This window comes from Pleurodeles waltl, chromosome 7 (assembly GCF_031143425.1).
Source record: "Pleurodeles waltl isolate 20211129_DDA chromosome 7, aPleWal1.hap1.20221129, whole genome shotgun sequence".
Taxonomy (NCBI): Eukaryota; Metazoa; Chordata; class Amphibia; order Caudata; family Salamandridae; genus Pleurodeles; species Pleurodeles waltl.
The window spans coordinates 845,525,614-845,538,948 of NC_090446.1; positions in this window are offsets into that span (position 1 = coordinate 845,525,614).

Consider the following 13,335-nt stretch of genomic DNA (forward strand, 5'->3'; position numbering starts at 1 on the left):
AGGGGTGATACCTAAAAAGGTTCTCACCTCAGTCTGGGTCTTAGGAGGCTCCCAAGCCAGAAGAGTGTAAATATTTACCTGTAGGGGGACCACCTGACCACTCCTCACCTGGTGTCCCAAATACACCATAGAGCCCTCCCCTACCTGGCACTTGCTAGCCATAATAGTCAGGCCTGCCTTCTGAATGGCCTCTAACACTTTACAGAGCTGCTGCAAGTGTTCCTCCCAATTGGAGCTGAACACAGCATTGTCATCCAGGTAGGTTGAACTGAAATCATCCATTCCAGTCAACACCTGGTTAACCAACCTCTGAAAGATGTCAGGGGGATTTTTAATCCCAAAAGGCATCACTCTAAACTGGTAGTGCCCATTTAGGGAACAAAATGCAGGATTTCCTTGCCCCCCTCAGTCAGAGCAGTCTGCCAATATCCAGATGTTAAGTCAAATGTTGTGAGATATTGGGGACCCCCTAACTGATTAATGAGCTCATCAGACAGGGGATGGCGTGTGTGTCAGTCTTTGTTGCCGCATTGAGTCCCAGGTAATCCACACAGAACTGGAGTTATGGAGTGGCACCAGGAGCAGCAGCTTTTGAGACCAAAGACCACAGGGCTGGCACAAGGGCTACTGGAGAACTCAATAACCCCAAGGGCTAACATTTTGGATACCTCATCTTTTATGTTGGCCCTAACCTTGTCAGTCACTCTGTAAACTTTATGTTTCACAGGAGGACTGTCCCCAGTGTCCACATCATGTGTACACTGATGAGCGACCCCTTGGATCAAGGAAAATAGAGAGGCAAACTGTTCCAACACTTAACGACAGTCCCTCTGTTGCTCAGGGGTCAGTTAGGGGAAGAGGTTCACAACTTCTACAGACTCATCTTTCTCCTTAGCAGACAGGAGGTGAGGCAGAGGCCTCCACCACATCATCTCTCACTAGGAGCATTGTCACCTCTGTCTTCTCAAAATGAGGCTTGAGGAGGTTCACATGTAGGACCCTTAAAGGGTACCTGGGAGTCTGCAAGTTCACCAGGTAGGTGACATTACTCTTGTGCTCCACCACCTCAAAAGGCCCAGTCCACTTATCCTGGAGGCTCCACTAGGGCCATCTCCCACACATTCTGGCCAGGCTGAAACTCAACCAGAGTAGCATTCTGGTCATACTAGGGCTTCATATCTTCCTGGCTTGCTTCCAGGTTCTCTTGGGCGAGCTTCCTGAGGCAGGTTGCCTGGTTTCTAAAAGCCAGCATGTAACTGAATACATCCTTGGGGGGCTTCCTGGAGGCTTTCTCCAAGCCTTCACTAACCAGACTCAAAGGTCCCTTGACAGGGTGGCCATGCAGTAACTCAAAAGGGATAAATCCAAGACCCTTTTGAGGCACCACCCTGTAGGCGAACAGAGGGCAGGACAAGAGGACACCCCACTTCCGCCTCTAGGGCTCTGACAGGCCCATGATCATGCCCTTTAAGGTGCGGTTGAATCTCTCAACCAGACCGTTATTTTGGGTGTGGTAAGGAGTTGTGAACTTATATGTCACCCCATACTCCTTCCATAGACACTTCATATATGTTGATATGAAGTTCATAGCCTTATCAGATACCACATCATTGGGTAACCCCATGTAGGGAAAAAAAACCATTAATGCATGCCCCACCACAGGGGAGGTGATTGACCTCAAAGGAATGGCTTCTGGGTACCAGGTGGCATGGTTCACCAAGACCAGGATAAACCTATTGACCATGGCTGTCTTGGGATCCAGAGGCCCCACTATGTTGATACCAACCCTTTCAAAGGGGGTGCTGACCATAGGAAAAGGTTGGAGAAGAGTCTTACATTTCACCCCACACTTGCCACTTGCCTGACATCTTTGGCAAGACCAACAGTGTGCATCTGAGTGCCTGCGCATTGGGGGCCAGTAAAAGTGGGTGACAAGTAATTCAAAGGTCTTGTCCTGTCCCAAATGTCCAGCTAAAGGCACATCATGAGCCAGACCCAGTAGCAAGGCCCTTAAGCACTGGGGTACCACCAGCACACGGGCTGACCCAGGCTCAGCAACCTTAGTCTCCCTACATAGGAGGCCATCCTCCCAATAAATCAGATGTGAACCAGACTCCTTGCCAGATGCCTGGTCTGCAGCTTGCTGCCGCAAACCCTCCAGGGTAGGGCATGTTTTCTGTGCCTCACAGAATACTTCTCTGGTAGTTCCCCCTTCCAGCTGCTACTGAGTCAGCTCGGGAACCTCCCCCAGCTCAGCTGCCTGCTCCCCTGTAGGCTCCGGTGTGTCCCCCTCAGGTTCAGCCTCCTCACAGACTGTTGGAACTTCTGGGGGGGGGGGGGGTACAATGCCCCTTGCCCTTCCGCCTTCTGGCAGACACCTGGGCCACTCTTTCAGGCTTCAGAGTCTCCTGATCACCCCGATGGGCTGCCATTAACTGGATGGACACACACACCCACCAAAGCAGATCTAACATCTCCAAGTGAGACCTGTGTTCCATCTCCTTCCAAGGGGAACTCTCCAGGTCATTGCCAAGCAAACAATCTATAGGCATGGTTGGACTCACAGCTACTCTCAAGGCACCTGACCCCCCCCCCATTCAAAGGGAACCTGCGCCACTCTGTACAGGTGCTCTGAGTTGTCTACCACAATTAATTGGTGAAGTACATGGGGATCTATCTGCTCTTCAGACACCTGGTGTCTTCTCACAGTAGTCACACTGGCTCCTGTGTCTCTCAGAGCCTCCACCCTCTGTCCATTGATGGTCACTGACTGCCAGTACTTCTTGGTGTTCTCAGGCGCAAGGGTTCTCTGGACCAACTCACTGTCCTCTAGTTAGACAAGGGTCATCTCAGGTGGCTCCCACCCACCTGACACCTACTCCTCCACAAGAGCTACACTGGCCAAACCCTATGACTTTGCAACAGTGGGTGCCAGTGTCCACTTGGGACATATGGGATCCCCCCTCACATGACCCACCTGGTCACATGCATAACACTTGTGGGGACCCCACTCTGCAGGTTTCCCTTAGGAAAACCATGGCTTCTTTTCTACTGGGGGCTCGAAATCTTTACTCTGAGTACTATCTTGGGGCACTTTAGAAAACTCTCCACTCTCTTACCCTTACCCCTCCATTTCTTCTGAGAGGGACCCTGCCCACCTCTGGTGTGGTCTTCCCCATGCTTCTTTTGGACCCAGGTGCTCTCCCAATGGTCTGCTTACTGCACAAGCTTCCTGGAGTCAGTCAGCTTGCTGTCAATCAGATGCTGGTGCCGCTATGGAAAACAAAGACTGTACAGGTTCTCCCAAGCAATAAAGTTGTAAGGTCCCTCATAAGTTGTTACCTTACTGTCCTTCACCCAACCATCCAGTGACCTGCAGAAAGAGTCAACACATTTTAGCCAAGTTTGGGATTCTTTCTTCTTGTACGACCTAAACTTGTCCTTGTACTGCTCAGGGGTGACACCATACCTTGCAAATAGGGCATCCTTCATCATAGTGTAGTTGAGTCCCTGAGGATCCCCTAAGGATGTCAAGGTTTCCCTCCCTTCTTACTCAAAGTGCTTCCACAGACACGTCCTGCAATGTGCTTCAGGGATCATGTTCATGTGAAGAGCAGACCCATATCCCTTAAACCACAAGTAGAAATGTATCTCCGTCTTATAATCTTTCACCAGGTCTTTAGGAATGTGCCCCCCACTATCAGGCTGGACTGTGGTACTGCTGCCACCATCTCTACTAGACTGGCTCCTCTGACCTAGTTAACTCAGACTAAGCTCATGACCCAGGAGCATCTTTTTCTCCTCAATGGCTATCCTCCTCTCTTCCATCTCCCTCTCCATCTTAAGCTTCTCCAATTCAAACAGGTGACCCTTTCTGCCTGTCTGTCCTGCAAGACTTCAGCAGTCAGACCCTTAGGTGACACACTGTTACCTGCCCTGGAAACCCTCACCCAGGCAGAACGGGTACATCCACTACACCATCATGATTACTTTTGACACCCTCCCCCGTGTGTCCCCCAGCCTCGTTGGCTGTCACCCAGCCCCTCAACACCTTTCACAGCTCCTCCTTCCTGGTGGAGCTCTTAATGGGACAGGCAAGATCCTTACAGAACTGTTTCAGTTGGGCCACTGTGTAACTCTCCAGCTTCTCCAACTCAAACACAGCTACAGCAGGTGCATCCCAGACTGAGACATGTTGGCAAGTTAAAAAGTGCAAAGTTCCCAGGCAGAACAAAGAGTTCCTAAAGAGAAGTTCAAGAAAAAGCACGAAAAATGGTAGCAGAAAAAGTCCAAAGAGAGAAAAAGCAAAAACAAGTAGTATGAGGACATGTAATGGTCAACACTGAAAATAGTAGGGTACACTTAATCACTGTATGCCAAGTACAAATACAAGTCCAATCTTCATCACTGATCACCAGTGTTAGAAATGGGGTCTCTGGTTGGCAGTCAGTTTGCACTCTGTCCATGCAGAGGCCCTCACTCTAGACAGGGCAATAGAGAAACACACTTTGAAAACCCCTGCTTACCCCCTTGGTAGCTTGGCACAAGCAATCCAGCTTATCTCAAAGGCAATGTGTAAAGTATTTGTACCAATACACACAGTAATACAGTGAAAACACTACAAAATGGACACCACACCAGTTTAGAAAAATAAGTAATACTTAATCCAAATCAAACAAGACCCAAACTACAAAAATCCAACATATACAAGTCAAGATGTACATTTTCAAAGATCAAGAGTCTTACTCCATAGAAAACAATGGAAACGTTGATTTTATACAAAGTGCCTGGTTTGGGTCAAAAATAAAGCCGCATGGACGAGTGTGCGTCAGAAAAGTCAGTGATGCGTCGATTCCTTACTCGCATGTGAGGCCCTGCATTGTTTCTTCTCTGGTCGGGTAGGTGATGAGTAGTTTTTCTCCCTCACAAGAGATCAATGTGTTGATTTCCGGAGAGGGCACCTCGGATCCGCGTAGGTTCACAATGACTTTGACGCCCAGTGACAATGTATGAGAAATCTGGTTGCACGGTGTTAGAAAACCTCGCTGCGTGGGGTTTGCGTCATTATCAGCAGTCGTAAGTGGGAGCTGCATCTTTTCTCCAGCCGCGATGCTTCAATTTCCCAGCCACGATGCAGGTGGGGCATCAGTTTCAGCCACAAAAAGGGTGGCGTGTCATTATTCAGCCGTGTTGCAGGTGGTACATCAAATATTTCCTTGCATGGTGTTCTGTGCATGCATTTCAGTCCTTGTTCTGCCAACTTTACCTTCCGAGGGCCCAGGGACTGGATAAGACACCACTTGGCAGGGCAGGAGTCTCAGCAAAGAGTCCAGGTGCTGGCAGAGGAAGTCTTTGAATCCCTGAGACTTCAAAACAGGAGGCAAACTCAGTCCAAGCCCTTGAAGATTCTTCTCAAGCAGGAATGCACAACAACGTCCAGTCTTCGTCACTTTCAGTAACTGCAGAATAGCCCAACAAAGCACAGTCCCAGGCAGGGGCAGCACTTCTCCTTCAGCTCTTATCCTTTGCAGAGGTTCCTCTTGAATCCAGAAGTGATATAAAGTTTGGGGTTTTGGGTCCAATACTTACACCCCTTTCTGCTTTCGAAGTAGCCCAACTTCAAAGAAAAGTTGCTGTTGTTTACAGGATCCTGCTATGCCCAGGCCAGGCCCTAGACACATACCAGGGGGTTGGAAACGGCATTATGTGAGGGCAAGACTAGCCCATTCAGATGTAAGTAACCACTCCTCCCTCCACTCTAGCCCAGATTGCTCATCAGAATATGCAGGCTACACCCCAGCTCCCTTTGTGTCACTGTCTAGAGGAGATTCACAAATAGCCAAACTGTTAGTTTGTCCTAGAAAAGGAATCCACAAACAGAGAGAGTCCCAAAATAGTTTAAGCAAGAAAATGCCTACTTTCTAAAAGTGACATTTACAAACTAACAATCTAAAAACCAACTTCACTAACAGGTGTATTTTTAAATTATGTCCTACCTTTAGCATACACTGCACCCTGCCCATGAGGCTACCTAGGGCCTTCCTTAGGGGTGCCTTACATGTACAAAAAGGGAAGGTTTCGGCCTGCCAAGTGGGTACACTTGCCAGGTCGAATTGCCAGTTTAAAACTGCACCTACAGACTCTACAGTGGCAGGTGTTAACCATCCTTACGGGTCTACTTATGTGGGTGGCACAATCAGTGCTGCTGGCCCACTAGTAGCATTTGAATTACAGGCCCTAGGCACTGCTAGTGCACTTTAAAAGGGACTTACTAGTAAATCAAATATGCCAATTATAGAAAAGCTGTTAAAAATTGTGTCTTTGGGTGACAGTCAGGTTACCCCCCTGTTCAAGCAAGGACCCTCACTCTAGTCAGGATAAAAGAGAAACACCCTCAGCTAAGCCCTGCTTACACCCTTGGTAGCCTGGCAGAGCAGTAGGCTTCACTTTAGAGTGCTAGGTGTAAAGTATTTGCACGAATACACACAGTAACGTAATGAAAAACAATACAAAATGACACAACAAAGGTTTAGATAAATAGGAAATGTTTATCTAAACAGAACAAAACCAAAACAACACAAATCCACAATGCACAAGTCAAGTTATCAATTAAAAAGCAAAAAGAGTCCTTAAGTAGTTTTAAACACACACAAACACTGTTAGCGTGAAAATGCATCTTGGGTGCGTCAAAAATAACCCTGCACAGGTGAGTGTGCATCAAAAAGGGCATGCGATGCGTTGATTTCACTCACGAGCGAGACCTGGCGTAGTTTCTCCTTTTGTTGTGTTGGGTCGCGCCGTTTCTTCTCTCCGCAGGAGAGAGATGTGTTGATCCGGTCAGCACTCTCGGGTCCGGGCAGGCCTTGCGTTGTTCTTACATGCCCAGCGGTGTTTGCGTCAGAAATCCAGCCGCACGATGATCTGAAAACCATGCAGCGCGGATTGCAATCTCCCAGCCTCCGTCAGCGATGCTGCGCATTGTTTCTCCAGCTCCGTGCATCGATTTTTCGGTCGCGTTTCTGGCAAGTGCCGGTTTTCAGCCGTAGAGCTGGCGGCGCTTTGTTTCTTAAGCCGCAGATCGGAGTTGCGTCGATCTTTTCCCTGCACGGCGCTCTGTGTGTAGATTTCTTCCACTTAGGCTGCCAGCTTCTCCTTCAAGGGTCCCAGGAATTGAATGGGCACCACAGGGCAGAGTAGGAGTCCCTCCAGAGACTCCAGCTGCTGGCAGAGAGAAGTCTTTGCTGTTCCTGAGACTTCAAACAACAGGAGGCAAGCTCTAAATCAAGCCCTTGGAGATCTTCTTCAAGCAGGAATATACCTCGAAGTCCAGTCTTTGTCCCCTAGCACAGGCAGAAGCAGCAACTGCAGGATAGCTCCACAAAGCATAGTCACAGGCAGGGCAGCTCTTCTTCCTCAGCTCTTCAGCTCTTTTCCAGGCAGAGGTTCCTCTTGGTTTCCAGAAGTGTTCTAAAGTCTGTGGTTTAGGGTGACCTTCTCATACCCAATTTCTACTTTGAAGTAGGCCTACTTCAAAGTAAAGTCTCTTTTGAATGTGAAATCCTGCCTTGCCCAGGCCAGGCCCCAGACACTCACCAGGGGGTTGGAGACTGCATTGTGTGAGGGCAGGCACAGCCCTTTCAGGTGTGAGTGACCACTCCCCCCCTTCCTCCTAGCACAGATGGCTAATCAGGAAATGCAGAGTACACCCCAGCTCCCTTTGTGTCACTGTCTAGTGTGAGGTGCAACCAGCCCAACTGTCAAACTGACCCAGACAGGGAATCCACAAACAGGCAAAGTCACAAAGATGGTAAGAGCAAGAAAACGCTCACTTTCTAAAAGTAGCATTTTCAAACACACAATCTTAAAATCAACTTTACTAAAAGATGTATTTTTAAATTGTGAGCTCAGAGACCCCAAGCTCCACATATCTATCCGCTCCCAAAGGAAATCTAAACTTTAATCAGATTTAAAGGTAGCCCCCATGTTAACCTATGAGAGGGACAGGCCTTGCAACAGTGAAAAACTAATTTAGCAATATTTCACTGTCAGGACATATAAAACACATTACTATGGCCCTCATTACAACCGTGGCGGTCGGTGTAAAAGTGGCGGTGATACCGCCAACCGGCCAGTGGTAAAAAAAATGGAATCACGACCATGGCGGAAACCGCCAACATAGACAGCCACTTTAACACTCCGACTGCCAAGGCGGTAGCAACAAACACCACGGGGGTAACCGCCAACAGCCAGGGGGAAGACAATGTACCGCCCCCACTATTACAAGGCAACAATCCGCCAGCTTTTCCGGGGTGGTACTAATGCCATCAAAAGCACGGCGGAAACTGAACAACGAAGGGGAACCACTCACCTTTCGACATTCCACGAATAACCAGAACGCCATGGAGCCCAAACTGCAGATCCTACCCCTGTTGGTGTATCTACTAATACACCACGAAGTAGAAAGAAGGTGGTGGCGACGATTTAGAGTAATGCACCTAGCACACAGGGGAGGGGAGGAGGGAAAAGAGAGTGACACACACACGTGGCATGCAACACCCCCACCTCCCACCATCACCCACTACAACATACACACATACATGTCCAACAACATCACAGATACACCCCATCACACCCTGGAAGAACACAAGGACAAAAGGAAATGAGGTTAAGTAGTGTTATATTGGAACAATCATATAGATCAAGAGAAAAGCAAATAATCATTATACACAAATATTTACATCAAGTACTCAAGCCCGTACACTGTCCCTTGGAAATGTCCATGGACCAGTGGTCCCAAAAAGCATGGGCGAAGCCCATACATGACACCTGCCTCAAAATGGAGAGAACACTGCAGGGGCATCAGGTAAAAAAAAACAGGCACCTCAGGGGGGAGGGGAGGGGGCACCTCAGCCGGATGATGGTACGATGCCACTGCTCCTCGACTGGGGTCCATGCTCACTGCTTGGTCCTAGGGAGTGCAAAGCCACAGTCTCTCAAGTGGGTGGGTTGACCACTGCTTGGTCCTGGGGAGTGCAAAGCCAGTCTCTGAAGTGGGTGGGTTGCCCACTGCTTGCTCCTGGGGAGTGCAAAGCCACAGTCTTTTACGTCTCCCAAGTGGGTGGGTTGCCCACTGCCTGCTCCTGGGGAGTGCAAAGCCACAGTCTCTCAAGTAGGTGGTTTGCCCACATGCTCTGGAGGGGGCTTTGTGCCCAGTCTGCTTCATCCTGCCAAGGATTGAGGGAGTTGATGCATTTCTCCACTGGCTCTGGAGGGGGCTTTGTGCCCAGTCTGCTTCATCCTGCCAAGGATTGGGAGAACGGATGCATTTCTCCACTGGTTCTGGAGGGGACTTTGTGCCCAGTCTGCTTCATCCTGCCAAGGATTGGGAGAGTGGATGCATTTCTCCACTGGTTCTGGAGGGGGCTTTGTGCCCAGTCTCCTTCATCCTGCCAAGGATTGGGGGGAGTGGATGCATTTCTCCACTGGTTCTGGAGTGGGTCTTGTGCCCAGTGATGCTGCACCTGGGGTGTGGCAGTTCACAACCTCTCACCTGGGTGTCTTAGCCACACAATGTACCTGGAATAGGTATCATGATACACCATGGAGGCAGAGCCACACTCCATCCTGGTTCGTGTCAGTGCTGGAGGTGGTGCCTCAAGTGGTGTGTCCAGGGTCCAGGACGTCACCTGCAGACTCAGACGGCTGCCCACTGGGGATGGTGCTGATGTTCGACAGAGTGGTATCGGCTGTGCACATGGCGGTGCTGATAGTGGTGCAGGTGGCTGCGGCGGAGATGCTGTCAGTGCTGGCTGTGATGCATGTGTCTGGTACAACAGTGGGTGCTCCGCATATTACAGGCCCCCAGGGTCTGCACTTCCTTGGCGATGGCATGCCAAATACCCTTCTTCTGGTGGGCGCTGCCTTAGAGGAAAGGTGCAGGAGGAAAGGAATTTACTCACCCGTCCGGACCGTCATACTAATTGCCCACCATTTTCCAACCATGCCCTGACGCACATACACTAACCATCCTCACAAGCAGCCCTCAGCCCCCCCAACATGTATCTTCCATCCACACCACTCCAAAGAGGCATTTTCCACGCATCATGCTCACAGTGTACTCACCTGATTGCCTGGAGGACAGTAGAGTAGTGTGTACTGGGGGAGGACCCCATCCACCAGTTCATCCAACTCCTCTGCAGTGAAGGCAGAGGCCCTTTCCCCAGACACATGAGCCATTGTCGCTTCCAGACTGAGGTCACAGTAGCTCTTGCAGTTTAGTTCCTTTCCTGTTGAAGGTCAGGTATCAACTGAGTGAACTGATAGAAAATGGCAGTCACGTCCGCGGCGGTGCGTACCGTCACTGCCAGCGTACATCGCTGCTGGAACCCATAGGGCCCAATGATAACCAATGCTGGCTTACGCAGCGGTCTTCGACCACCTACTGCGACGTAGCACAACACCAGTGCAGTTACCTCATTTCCCCTTGTCCCTCCTCACAAGTCAGGCAGTCGCCATTTCAAGGCACATTTAGGCACATATACGGACTAGCTACGTCACACATGGATTTACTAACATTACTGCTGACACACTTGTGCAACCTATGTGGTAAATGACCCTTTGCTCACCGTTCTCCTCCATAGGCCACAACCGCTGGGGCAGATGATGAGATGGCGGCATCCTCCGGTGTACAGCCCCCAGTGGATCTGTCGACAATGGAAGACAGACACATCCTAATCACATACAGACTTGATTGTGCCACAATCCAAGACCTGTGCGCCCAATTGGAGCAAGACCTGATGTCATCTCTCTGCCATCCCACTGGGATCCCCCCTCTAGTGCAGGTCCTGTCAGTGCTCCATTTCTTGGCAAGTGGCTCCTTTCAAACAACAGTGGCCATGGCATCAGGGTTGTCTCAGCCAATGTTTTCTAATGTGTTGACCAGAGTATTGTCTGCCCTGCAGAAACACATGCACAGCTACATCGTGTTCCCCCAGGTGGAGGATTTGCCCACAGTGAAGGCTGACTTTTATGCCCTGGGACATATCTCCAACATCATTGGTGCCATTGATGGTACACATGTGGCATTCCACCCTCCGCAGAAATTAACAAGTGTACAGAAATAGAAAAAGCTACCATTCGATGAATGTGCAGATGGTGTGTTTGGCGGACCAGTACATCTCTCATGTGAATGGCAAGTATCCTGGCTCTGTGCATGACGCCTACATTTTGAGGAATAGAAGTATCCCTTATGTGATGGGCCAACTCCAGAGACACCGAGTGTGGCTAATAGGTGAGGCCAAGGTCCCCACACAGTATGAGTAGGTGTCTGGGTATGGGGTTGTCCCTAAGGGTTAGTGTGTGTCTAACAGGTATCCCTCGACACTTGCAGGTGACTCTGGTTACCCCACCCTCTCATGGCTACTGACCCCAGTGAGGAATGCCAGGACAAGGGCAGAGAACCCCTAAAATGAGGCACATGGGTGAACTAGGTGTATGATTGAGAGGACATTCGGCCTCCTGAAGGCCAGATTCCGGTGCCTCCATCTAACAGGTGGCTTCCTATTCTTCTCACCGAAGAAGGTGTGCCAGATAATCGTGGCATGCTGCATGTTGCACAACCTGGCATTGCAACGCCAGGAGCCTTTTCTGCAGGAGGATGAGCCTGATGATGGTCTTGTGGCAGTGGTGGAGCCTGTGGACAGTGAGGAAGAGGAGGCAGAGGAAGAAGATATTGACAACCGAACAAACATCATCATACAGTACTTCCAGTGACACACAGGTAACAGACTGTAACTCCTCCTCACATTTCAGAATACTGTAGGACATTGTACAAGCCAGGCTCTTAACCTCTGTCAATGGACACTGACTGCTCACTTTGGATTTCCATTTTTCAGATCTGGGTACCCCATTCTGCCTTCTGCTATATGTTCTGCTGCCCAACAACTGTTAGACATTGGTATGAGTAAATGAACATTTACATTGCTATTGGTTACTAATGTTGTCATTATATATTTGTGACAGATCAGACTGACTCCAGATTGGTTTGTGCTTAAAGGGTGTTTATTTAGGGTATGTGCAAGGGACTGGGGTGATGGTGGAGGAAGGTCCATAGTAGAGTCCAGTCTCTTGGTATCACAGGCGCATTGTCATATGTGGCATTGGAGGGGGAGCAATGGCAGTTCAAGGTGGACAGGGTAACAGAGTGGGACAGAAGGGTGCCAATTCAGGAGAGTCTTATTTCCTGGCGGGGGTCTTGGCAATGTTCTCTGTCTCCCTGGATTGCAGGGACCGTTTGAGGGGTGGCTCTCTTTCTGCAGGAGGTGGGGTGCTGGTGGCCTGTTGGTCCTGTGGCGGGGCCTCCTGTCCACTAGCGCCGGCAGAGGTGGATGGCTGTAGTGTCAGGGGCCCTTTGCTGTGCCACTGCCTCCCTCATTGTCTTGCATATGTCAGACAGCACCCCTGCTATGGTGACCAAGATGGTGTATATTTTGGTGAGGTCCTCCCTGATCCCCATGTATTGTCCCTCCTGCAGCCGCTGGGTCTCCTGAAACTTGGCCAGTACCATGCCCATGGCCTCCTGGGAATGGTGGTATGTTCCCATGATGTTGGAGAGTGCCTTGTGGAGGCTCGGTTCCCTTGGCCTGTCCTCCCCCTGTGGCACAGCAGTTCTCCAAGCTTCCCTGTTGTCCTCTGCCTCTATCCCCTGGACCGTGTGCCCACTGCCACTGACCCCAGGTCCCTGATCGTCCTGTGTTAGTGGGGCTGCCTGGAGTCCCTGTAGTGGTGGACATACTGCTGATTGATGTGTCCTGAGGACAGTGCATGGGCCTGCTGGGTGGGTGCTGTGCTGGTGTTTCCTGAGGGGGAGGTCCTGTGGTGGTTTGGGACTGTGGCAGGGTAACCAACTGTCCAGAAGTCCCAGATGGGCCAGGATGGTCATTGTGATCCAGGCATGCAGAGCTGCTGTCATCACTGTGGGCCTCTTCTGTGGGGGGACTGGATACAGCTGGTACCTCCTGTCTGGTGACATTGGGTAGGGGTCCTGTTGGGATGTAAATGCATTGTTATTGTATCTGTGTGTGCCATATTGTGCACTGGGTGTGTTTCCCTGTATTAATGTTCTTGCACTATCGCCTTGGGCCTTGTGTGTGTGGTGATTTTGTGGCCTGGTAGTCTCTCGATTGGGCATGCTTTGGTGATGGGTGTCCATGCATGTCTGTGATGGCTGTCCATGCATTGTTGTTGCATGCAGGGCTTGGCTGTGGGAGTGGTGGGTTGTGATGGTGGGGTGTGTGGGAGGTGGTGGAGTGATGTGAGTGAGGGTGAGGGTGAGGG